General features: G+C 44.1%; 1 protein-coding gene across 5 annotated transcripts in view; it reads right to left on the bottom strand.

The window, feature by feature from the left end:
* chrm2a (cholinergic receptor, muscarinic 2a) overlaps positions 1 to 8,545 on the bottom strand; it is a 76,318-nt gene that overhangs the window by 9,487 nt on the left and 58,286 nt on the right. Inside the window, exon 3 of one of the 5 annotated variants that reach the window (XR_015035140.1) lies at positions 7,790 to 7,957. The exons of the other annotated variants lie outside the window; for them this stretch is intronic. The gene's annotated coding sequence lies outside the window, so the exon portion shown is untranslated. The remainder of the gene's footprint in view (positions 1 to 7,789; positions 7,958 to 8,545) is intronic. 5 annotated transcript variants of the gene reach the window in all.

The following is an 8,545-nucleotide window of genomic DNA, read 5'->3' as shown; positions in this document are numbered from 1 at the left end:
GTGAGGAAGGTATAATGTGGTTATATTCAAAATTCAACAAAAATTCAGTGCCATCTTTGATGTGCGATGGTGTGAGGCGAGATCACTGATGCATACGGCATCTAAAAACATCAGTATGTGCGGAGCAACCCTTTCTGCATCACGTCAGCTTTTAGTCCGTCTAAAAGCAACTCAAATAACTGACAATTTTTGTCCATGTAGCAATTAGATTGGTAATTAGAAGGACAGATATCTGGCACAGATATTCGCTACCCCCCCATAATCGGTGCTTAGATAACATCTCCCCATGAGACACCTGCTTCATTACAAAAAATCTAAGTGCACATAAAAAGCCTGATGAAAATGAGATCATAAAATAACCTCAGCATGGTGGCACAAAGTTGAACATTAAGCTCAGTTAATTTCAAAGTAATCAGTGGAAGAAAGTTATTTTGTTTAACAAAAGTGTCTAAAATTGCTGAGTTTGAGCCAAGTTAAATCTGTTACACCAGTCCCACAAGGATGATGTAATAATATAAACAGGCACAGGCGGTGAATTCCTCAAGGTACAAATCCATGTGATGTTAAAAAAAAAAAAAACCTTTGCTGTCATTTCAAAGCATGAGCATCTCCTCTGTTATCAACGTGCCGCTTATTTTCCCATGCAGAGCGCTCTAAGCTGTGCATTTTTCAAGGCTTTTGTCTGCCTATCCTTTTTGACGGATAAATTTCTGACCATATAAATGCCTTAAGACTCTCCTGTGGCTCATTTTCCCGTCTTTTCAGCTCGTCTTCTATTTTTTTTTTTGTGCGTGTGTGTGTGTGTGTTTTTCTAACCACCACCAACCTCCCCTCCGATATATTTGCAGTTGATGGGCATTTCAAAATCAGTCTTCCCTCCACCACCCAGCCCATATCACCACAAGTTCAATAAAAAACTTTAAAAGGAATTATTGACAAAATTGGACCTGACATTTTATCTTCAAAGGTCCATTTCCAACTTGCACTTAAAAATTCGCCTCGCATGGCACTATAAAATCCTTTTGATCCCCAAGTGACCTACTAGTTCTCGCTTTTAACCTTAAACACTCGTCTTGTGTTGTAGACCTTGCTTTGATTTATACACTGCTCACTTCTGCAGCTTCATAGGCCTTTGATATTGGGAGTAATGTGGTTTGTCTGCTCTGCGTCTTCACCCCAGCCACAACTCTGGACTTCAGCTTTTATGGTGCACTTGTTGAGTTTATCATTCCTCGAGTTTGACATAAATATCATCGGGCTGCAGCTCAGGTTCAGCTTTTCCCTCATGCCCCCTCTCTTTTTTGTACAAGAACAAGTCAAACTTTTTCCAACCCCTTAATCAAAAGCTTTTTATTTTGAAAGGATCATTCTGATTCTGACTTGTTACTATAAAGGCTGTATATTTTCTAAAGTGGGACTTTATTATAAAACAAGTCCAGGTTCTATATTAATGCTATAAAAAGTATCAAAGCACTCAGTCCAGAGAGAAATGCACACAGACTGAATTCAGAAACTCAGCCTTGAAACAAACCATCGGCCACTGTTCTCAGCCATTCACACAGATCTAATATGCAGCCACGCTGGATTTGGTTTGTCTCTCCTTTACCTGACATCTGCCATATTTTTATCTGACTCAGTAACAGGTAGCCAATCACAGCTGAGGCTCAAAGCGACTTGCTCTCTTCTGATCACCAGCTTGACATTTCAGGAGCTCCAGAGAGAAGCCTAAGATGAGCTGTAAAACATTCATGTGGTTTTTGGTTCTTACAACCACAGATATTATCTTCTTATAACATATAGTTGGGTAGATATACACTTTATTGATCTACTAGGGGAAATTCAGGTGTCCAGCAACTCAACAGTCATAACAATAATAGTTTAATACTCATGAGCCTTTGGTTCAGGTGCTGTACAGTGTGATGGCAGTGGGAACAAAGCCTCTCCTGAACCGCTCTGTCCTGCAGTGCAGTGAGATGAGACTTTGGCTGCTGCCGTTCTCTGACCTGCCAGGATGTTGTGGAGAGGTTGGCTGGTGTTGTCCAAGATGGCTGCATCTTACACTACACGTGTCTCTCCTTTAACAACAGTCCTCAGCGAGCCAAGACTCCTGCCAAGCGTATAGACCCAGCTTTTTTCTTTTTTTTTTTTTTTTTAACGACTGGCTTATCCAGTCTCCTCTCCTTGTGTTCATGCCTGACATGCTGCTGCCCCAGCAGACAGCAGCATAAAAGAGGACACTGGTCACTGCTGACTGACTGAACATGTGCTGCAGTATGGATATCCACATTTCAGAATAAAACAATGGAAAGGTGTAAAATATGGGACTCGTGTCTGGCTAAAAAACAAACCACACATATATATCATTGTTCAGGCAACATCTGGAGTTTAATCATGCATGATGTGTAGACTGAACCACTATGAAGATATTCTCTTTCATGGTGAGGTAATAAACCAACAGTATCCTATGCTTTATCACATCTCATAACTTTATACCTACCTTCCATCTTCCTCATCATAACCTGAGTATGCCATTCCCATTAACCTAATGGTGACCAATAAGAAACTTATTTATCACGAAGGGGCCAAAGTCAGTTTATAGTGTCATGGGTGATGCACTCTACTGCAGCTGGAGAACCGGCTTGTCCAAGACTTTGCCATTTCAGCTTAAGGTCTTAAACAGTTGAGCACAGTTGCTGAGTAACTAGTGAACATTCACTTATCTGCTGTGCCAGAAATCCCTAATCATTGCATTAGGCATGGAGCTAAGCTGGCCTAATCCCCATAAAATGTTTAAGACCACCATTTCATATTCAAAAACACCAATAATACCAATGGGACACACTTGTGGCTCGTATGAGACAAGTGGATTAGGGAAAGTAAAGTGGATCAGTATAGATGGTCATAGCGCTGTGGAGGCGGTTAACTCCCCTCGCTGCTCTGTGTCCACCTCCAGCGGCCATAAGCCTCGTCCCTCACCTGCAGCGTCTGCCATTACACAGCGAAAAGCCGTGGCCCGGCTAGAGTCCACTAAGGATGCGCAAATCCTCCTCTGCACAATGTGGACAAGCCTGGTTTTCAAAGAAGGTCTGAGAGGAGCTTAGACTTGGTCTTAAAGCCTCCATCCACACACTGGGAGTCGTGTTATTATGAAGCCACAGGAGAGAAGACTTCGGCTAAAGGAGAGCGGATGATGTTTCAATCAACTGTCGGGATTCCTGCTTGAAATATCTCTATCTCATCTCCCTAAGACAAAGCATGCAGCAGTGAGGAAGTTGTACCGAACAGGAAAAAGACAAGTTCAACAACTTCTGCGCTTCTGGTTTTTGTAGAAATCCTGGCACTCCAGCCCGCTGAGCATGAGTGCAGCTGCCATCGCCTGGGGAGAGCAGCGGTGGCACTCCTTAGCATAGCTATCAATCACACAGCTTACCTGTGAGTCTCAGTACGACTGCAGTCAGTTGCCAGTGCATCTGAAAGAGCCCCATAGTCTCGGCGCAAACGACACCTCCATCATTATCCCCAGAGAGGTGAATATTCAGATTCTTCCCTCACATCTCATTTCCTAAAGGATTAACATGCTCACTTTACTTGAAATAAATGATAAGATAAGACCTCTGCGCTGTGGTTTCAAACTTTTTTTTGCTGCTACTCAGTCGCTGCAATCCTGAATTTGCCCTTTTTGTTTGGTGTATTGGGGTGAAAAAAAGTGAGACAAGTCAGTTGCTGCCATGGGAGGATGTGAATAAATGAGCTTGAGTATTGTTCTGTGTTCAGACTTAGGAATTCCTGGAGTTGGCTCACTAGAGCTGAAAATTGCTTGTGCCCTCTGGGAGGCCTTGAGGGCCAACCCTCACACCCTTTCTCCACAACTTCTGTCCTACACTTTGTCTTTTTTTTGTTGACTCCCGGCTGGTCAGACATCCACCGGGCAAAACCAAATAACCGGACACGAAAAAGTAGGAAATGGTCTTTGGTGGTTTTGCTTAAACAGCAATAACAACTTTGACTTTCATTTAAAGCTAAATAACCTCCAACATGGGTCAGCGGTTGTGTCATGGACGGCCCAACAGGTGTTCGTTTTCTATTGTTGTAGCTCCAACCTCCTAATATAAGACGCATTGTTAGCAAAAGTGGCAGCTGTGTTGTTGTCGCGTCCCTTGTGTCCCGATTCCCATTCCCTCCACTGATCCAAGGTAAAGCCGAGGGCACTTGCCCCCTGCTTTTGATGATTACATACATTTTCATTGCTGGCCCTCTCCATGGGAGTGTGCAGGGTTAGGCGTCCGTTTACTTGCCGTTTGTATAGAAAGCATGACCGGAATGCAAAACCTGCAATCATTGCTGCAGTGCACCTGGTCCGCAGGGGGCTGCAGGTCCATTCAGCCTCCTCTCAGTGGTGTTACAGTTCATGGATATGAGCAAGTTTTAGAAGAGAAATAAGAATCACTTCCACAGCCTGAGCTAACCTCAAACCTCTCCTCCCTTTGCTCCCGATGAGAAGAAAAAAAAACACTGATGTCAGTTCTCTGGCAAATGTGAAAGGAGGTGGTGTAAATACAACACTTCCAATGTAATGTGATAATGTGACAACATCAGTGACGGCTGATGGTAAACAAAGCGGATGCCTTTTCCCTGACCAAGACAATCTCCTACATCTTCTGGACTCCCATGGAGGTTAACTTCTTGCTTAGGTAAATATTGGCTCATTTTATCCCAAGTGTGTGCAAACTACTTTCCAGCAGGGGCTATCACTCAGATGGGCTGACAAAGCAGTGAGGCACACACACAGAAAAAAAAAAAGAAATGTACACAAATATTTGAAGAAATGTTTGGCAGGAAATGAAAAGGTTCTGATACCCATCAAACAAACACAGCATCTCAGCGTGCTGATGAAACACGGCCTCCGAAAAAAAATGATCAACGAATCTGGAGCCGGTGTATAATTACAAATTTGCATTCACTTCCTCAAGCTCTTCCCACTGTCTCGGGGGAATCAGACTGTGAGGGATGGGTCTTGACAGTTGCCTGTAGAGGTACAGCATAAATATTTATACAGGGAATGATCAAAGCCATTTATCCACCCATTTTCAGCCACTTATTTGGGCACTGGATCATGATGGCAGTGGGTTAAACAAAATAGGCCAAACATCTTCTTCTCCTCCCAGACGACCGACCTACAGATCCACCTGGGTAAATCTGAGGTGTTCCCCGCTCAGATATGATACGTAAGCCCTCCAGCGAATCTTGTTTAAAGCATGCTCCTCTCATCTCAACCCAAGAGGGGACCCCAGGGGGATTCCTCCATAGGGAACACCCCCTGAGGAGTCATCCAGTTCAGAACAACTGGCTCCTTTTTTTTTCTTTTTCTTCTTTTTTAAACTTGAAAGAGCAGCGGTGGTTCTGCTTAAGGTTTATTCTGGATGTGTGAGCTTCTCCATCTCCCTGTGGGACCCCACCGTTGAGGAGGCTGGACAACCCCTGGAGGGAGTCAGTTTTGCTGCTTCTCTGTCCTAAATTTCATATTTTCAGCCACAACTCAGTATCACAACCAAGTAACATTTACTCTGATGATGCCATGTTTATGATTTGAGTGATAAACTGATCTAGAACAATCAGGGCCGTTGCTAGGAATTCTGGGCCCCCTGAAAAAATACTAAAGTGGGCCCCTGCCTCCTGACTTGCCGACTTTTTTTCTAGACTATGTATGTATTATCATTTTTACACGGAATAATTCAGTCATACAAAGATTAGACTACTGGGGTTTTTTGTGGGCCTACTGGGCGTTGGGCCCCTAGAATTATCATCACCTTTCTCCCCTATACAACAGCCCTGAGAACAATCACAAACTCTTGAAAAAGGAGAGCGACACTATGTAGTAGGGGTGTACAGCCAATGCACTATTTGTATTCAAGTTCGGATTCGACTTTAACAAAAACTTTGGATTCATATTCGTATTTGGGAAGAAACCGGAAGTGGGCGCAGTAGAGACTTCCGCCAAGCTAGCCGGTTAACTTCTGCTTTAGACTTTCCAAATGTAATTGGACTGAATGGATCAAATTCTGGTAGTGAAACAAGTCGTTTCGCGGGGTTGTAACACTCAAAAAAATGTATCCACTGTTTTATAGCTGCTTCTTTTCCCGTTAAGGTGCATTACCGCCACCTACTGTGTTGGAGTGTGAACCAGAGTCACCTGTTGCTGCTCTGCGATAACGTAAGGGACTGAGCCTGAGGGCTCTCTTCACCAAAACCAAACTGGCAGTGTCTTGTGATGTGATTGGCTCAAAACATGCACCAACATGTTTTTTTGTTCCGTTTTGTTTTAATCTCTTGTAGTTGGCTCAAAATCATGCTCAAAACACACATCCAAACGTTTCTTTTTCTTTAGAAAAAAGCTCCCAAATAATGAGCAGAAACTTTTCTGGATCGGGTTCGGGTACACTAAAATCCAAAAAAGTATCTCCGTTCCCAGATACACTGCAGCTGTGTGCTACTGGCAACCCAAGCATATCCATCCACTCAGAGTTGAATAAACTTAAGTCTAGCCTTAAACCACACTCCAGCTTTCCTTCTGTTGGGTGTCAATAGAAGCGATACATATTCATAGAGTACAAATGTAATGTGACCTTGCCTTGAGGCTCAAGATAAGCACACAACTTCCTTTTTTAACTGTTATAAACAGTCCGGTGTAATGTTTGCATCACCTGCTAATCCCATCAACCTCTACCACGCGACTGAAGGTGGCACAGCGCACTCTGTATTCTTTCCAGAGCTTGTGCTGTGCATGATCATGAGCTCAGCTACAGTAAAACCCTTCCTGGTATCCCCCCCCCCCTCAGACTCCCATGCTAGTTCCCCGCCCAGTGCTGCCTCCATTAGAGGATTCCCCATTCACTGTGAGGTCACTCCCTCATTAAAATCTTGGACTCACTCCTAATCTTGCGTCTCACAGAGGACCAATTTGTCTTGGGAGACCCTACCAGGAGTTACTGCCCCCAGATAACACAGCTCTAAAGGGTTATAGGAGCACGCACAAGATTATGATTCATGGATGGATTGTCAAACCCTCGTGGAATAACATTGATAATAGCTTCTCATTAAAAGTTAGACAATAGCATTCTGCATGAAAGGGTGCAATTACAGCGAGACCTCTCCTTTTGCAGGTGTGACAAAGCCTCTCAAACCTCAGACCTCTCTGGCAGCGCTTGTGTTAAGTGGACATGAAGCGAGCGATGTTAATGAGGAGTTAACGAGCAGGAAATGGCATTCAAGCGGGTGGAAAAACAAGCTGTGATAATCTGCAAACAGTCAACTACCCCGAGATTCCCCAGAGAACCTGTAGGTGGCCATGTGTCACTGTGTGCGCCGACTGAAGGGAAAGAGCTCAGAATGTACACAGGAGGATATGCATGTCTGTGTGTCTCTCTCCGTGTGTGTGCGCGCATATTTTTGATTAAGAACACAGCAAGGTGGGGGTGTATGTAACGCCCGGTCTCGCCCAGACTGTACTCCACCATCTCCCATTTCGGATCCTAATCAAAATGAAAAGCAAGTGACTCGCTCTGCTCCCTCTTTATTTCTCTGGATGAATTGTCACGAGCCTTGACAGCAAGAGGGCCCCACAATTCTCTCACCGTGACCTTTAGACGCCACTTCACAGAAATTATATTCGCACTGATTTACCGCAAATTATCTTCAACACTGCAGGAATGTCATTTTAAGGTGCCCTCTATCCAGATACACCCACCGCCACCACCACCACTCCTCATCTTCCTCCTCCTCCTCTCCTCACCTCTTCAGAGGATGCTCAGAGATCAGCCCTAGTGATATTACCGCTACTTTGCTATGGCAGCCTCCACACCATCTGTGAAAAATGACAGTGTCACATACGACCTCTGCTGTTCTGCCAGGCAGCTCCGGCCCAGCGGCTCTTGATTCACTGTAAGCCGCCACATTCAACCTAAAAAAAAAAGGCGGGTTTTAGCTTCTGCAGAGCATAGATTAAAGAAGACGCCTGTGAGAGCCAAGTCAACTTATTTCGAACAGGTGCAGGTCAATGGAAAAGACCCAAACCCCACAGCTGACAGTTCACCTGCCTCCTCAGATGCTAAAAGAGACACTCAAGCTCGGGCTTTTAATCCTTTAAGCGATCTGAGGAGGTAAAGAAGATGAGTCAATCCTCTCCCGTCGTACACGGAGAACCTGCTGCAGCTACAACTTGACAAGCAACGTCACGCCTCCCACTCCCACTTCACACTAAATACTTTATTTCACACAAATAATTTTCACCTAAGACTGAAAGAAAAAAAACCTGCAGCATGTATTCTCTCTTTGATTTGCCTTTAATTAGCAGATTTACATATTTCATATCATAATTACTTCTCACGAGTAGAAGCAGCAGTACGAGCGGCCAACCTCACCTAGCACACATTTCATTTGTCTGAATCGCAGTGGACAGTTTGAATGTCTTATTATAGTGTGTAGCAGGATGTGCCACCAATATCAGTACAAATATCTGCCATTATCAGCAAATTCAATCTAAAAATAA

Source organism: Trachurus japonicus, chromosome 23 (genome assembly GCF_045865225.1).
Source record: "Trachurus japonicus isolate A0001 chromosome 23, Traja_1.0".
Taxonomy (NCBI): Eukaryota; Metazoa; Chordata; class Actinopteri; order Carangiformes; family Carangidae; genus Trachurus; species Trachurus japonicus.
The sequence above is the reverse complement of the archived record's forward strand: the minus strand, read 5'-3'. Positions and strand labels throughout refer to the sequence as shown.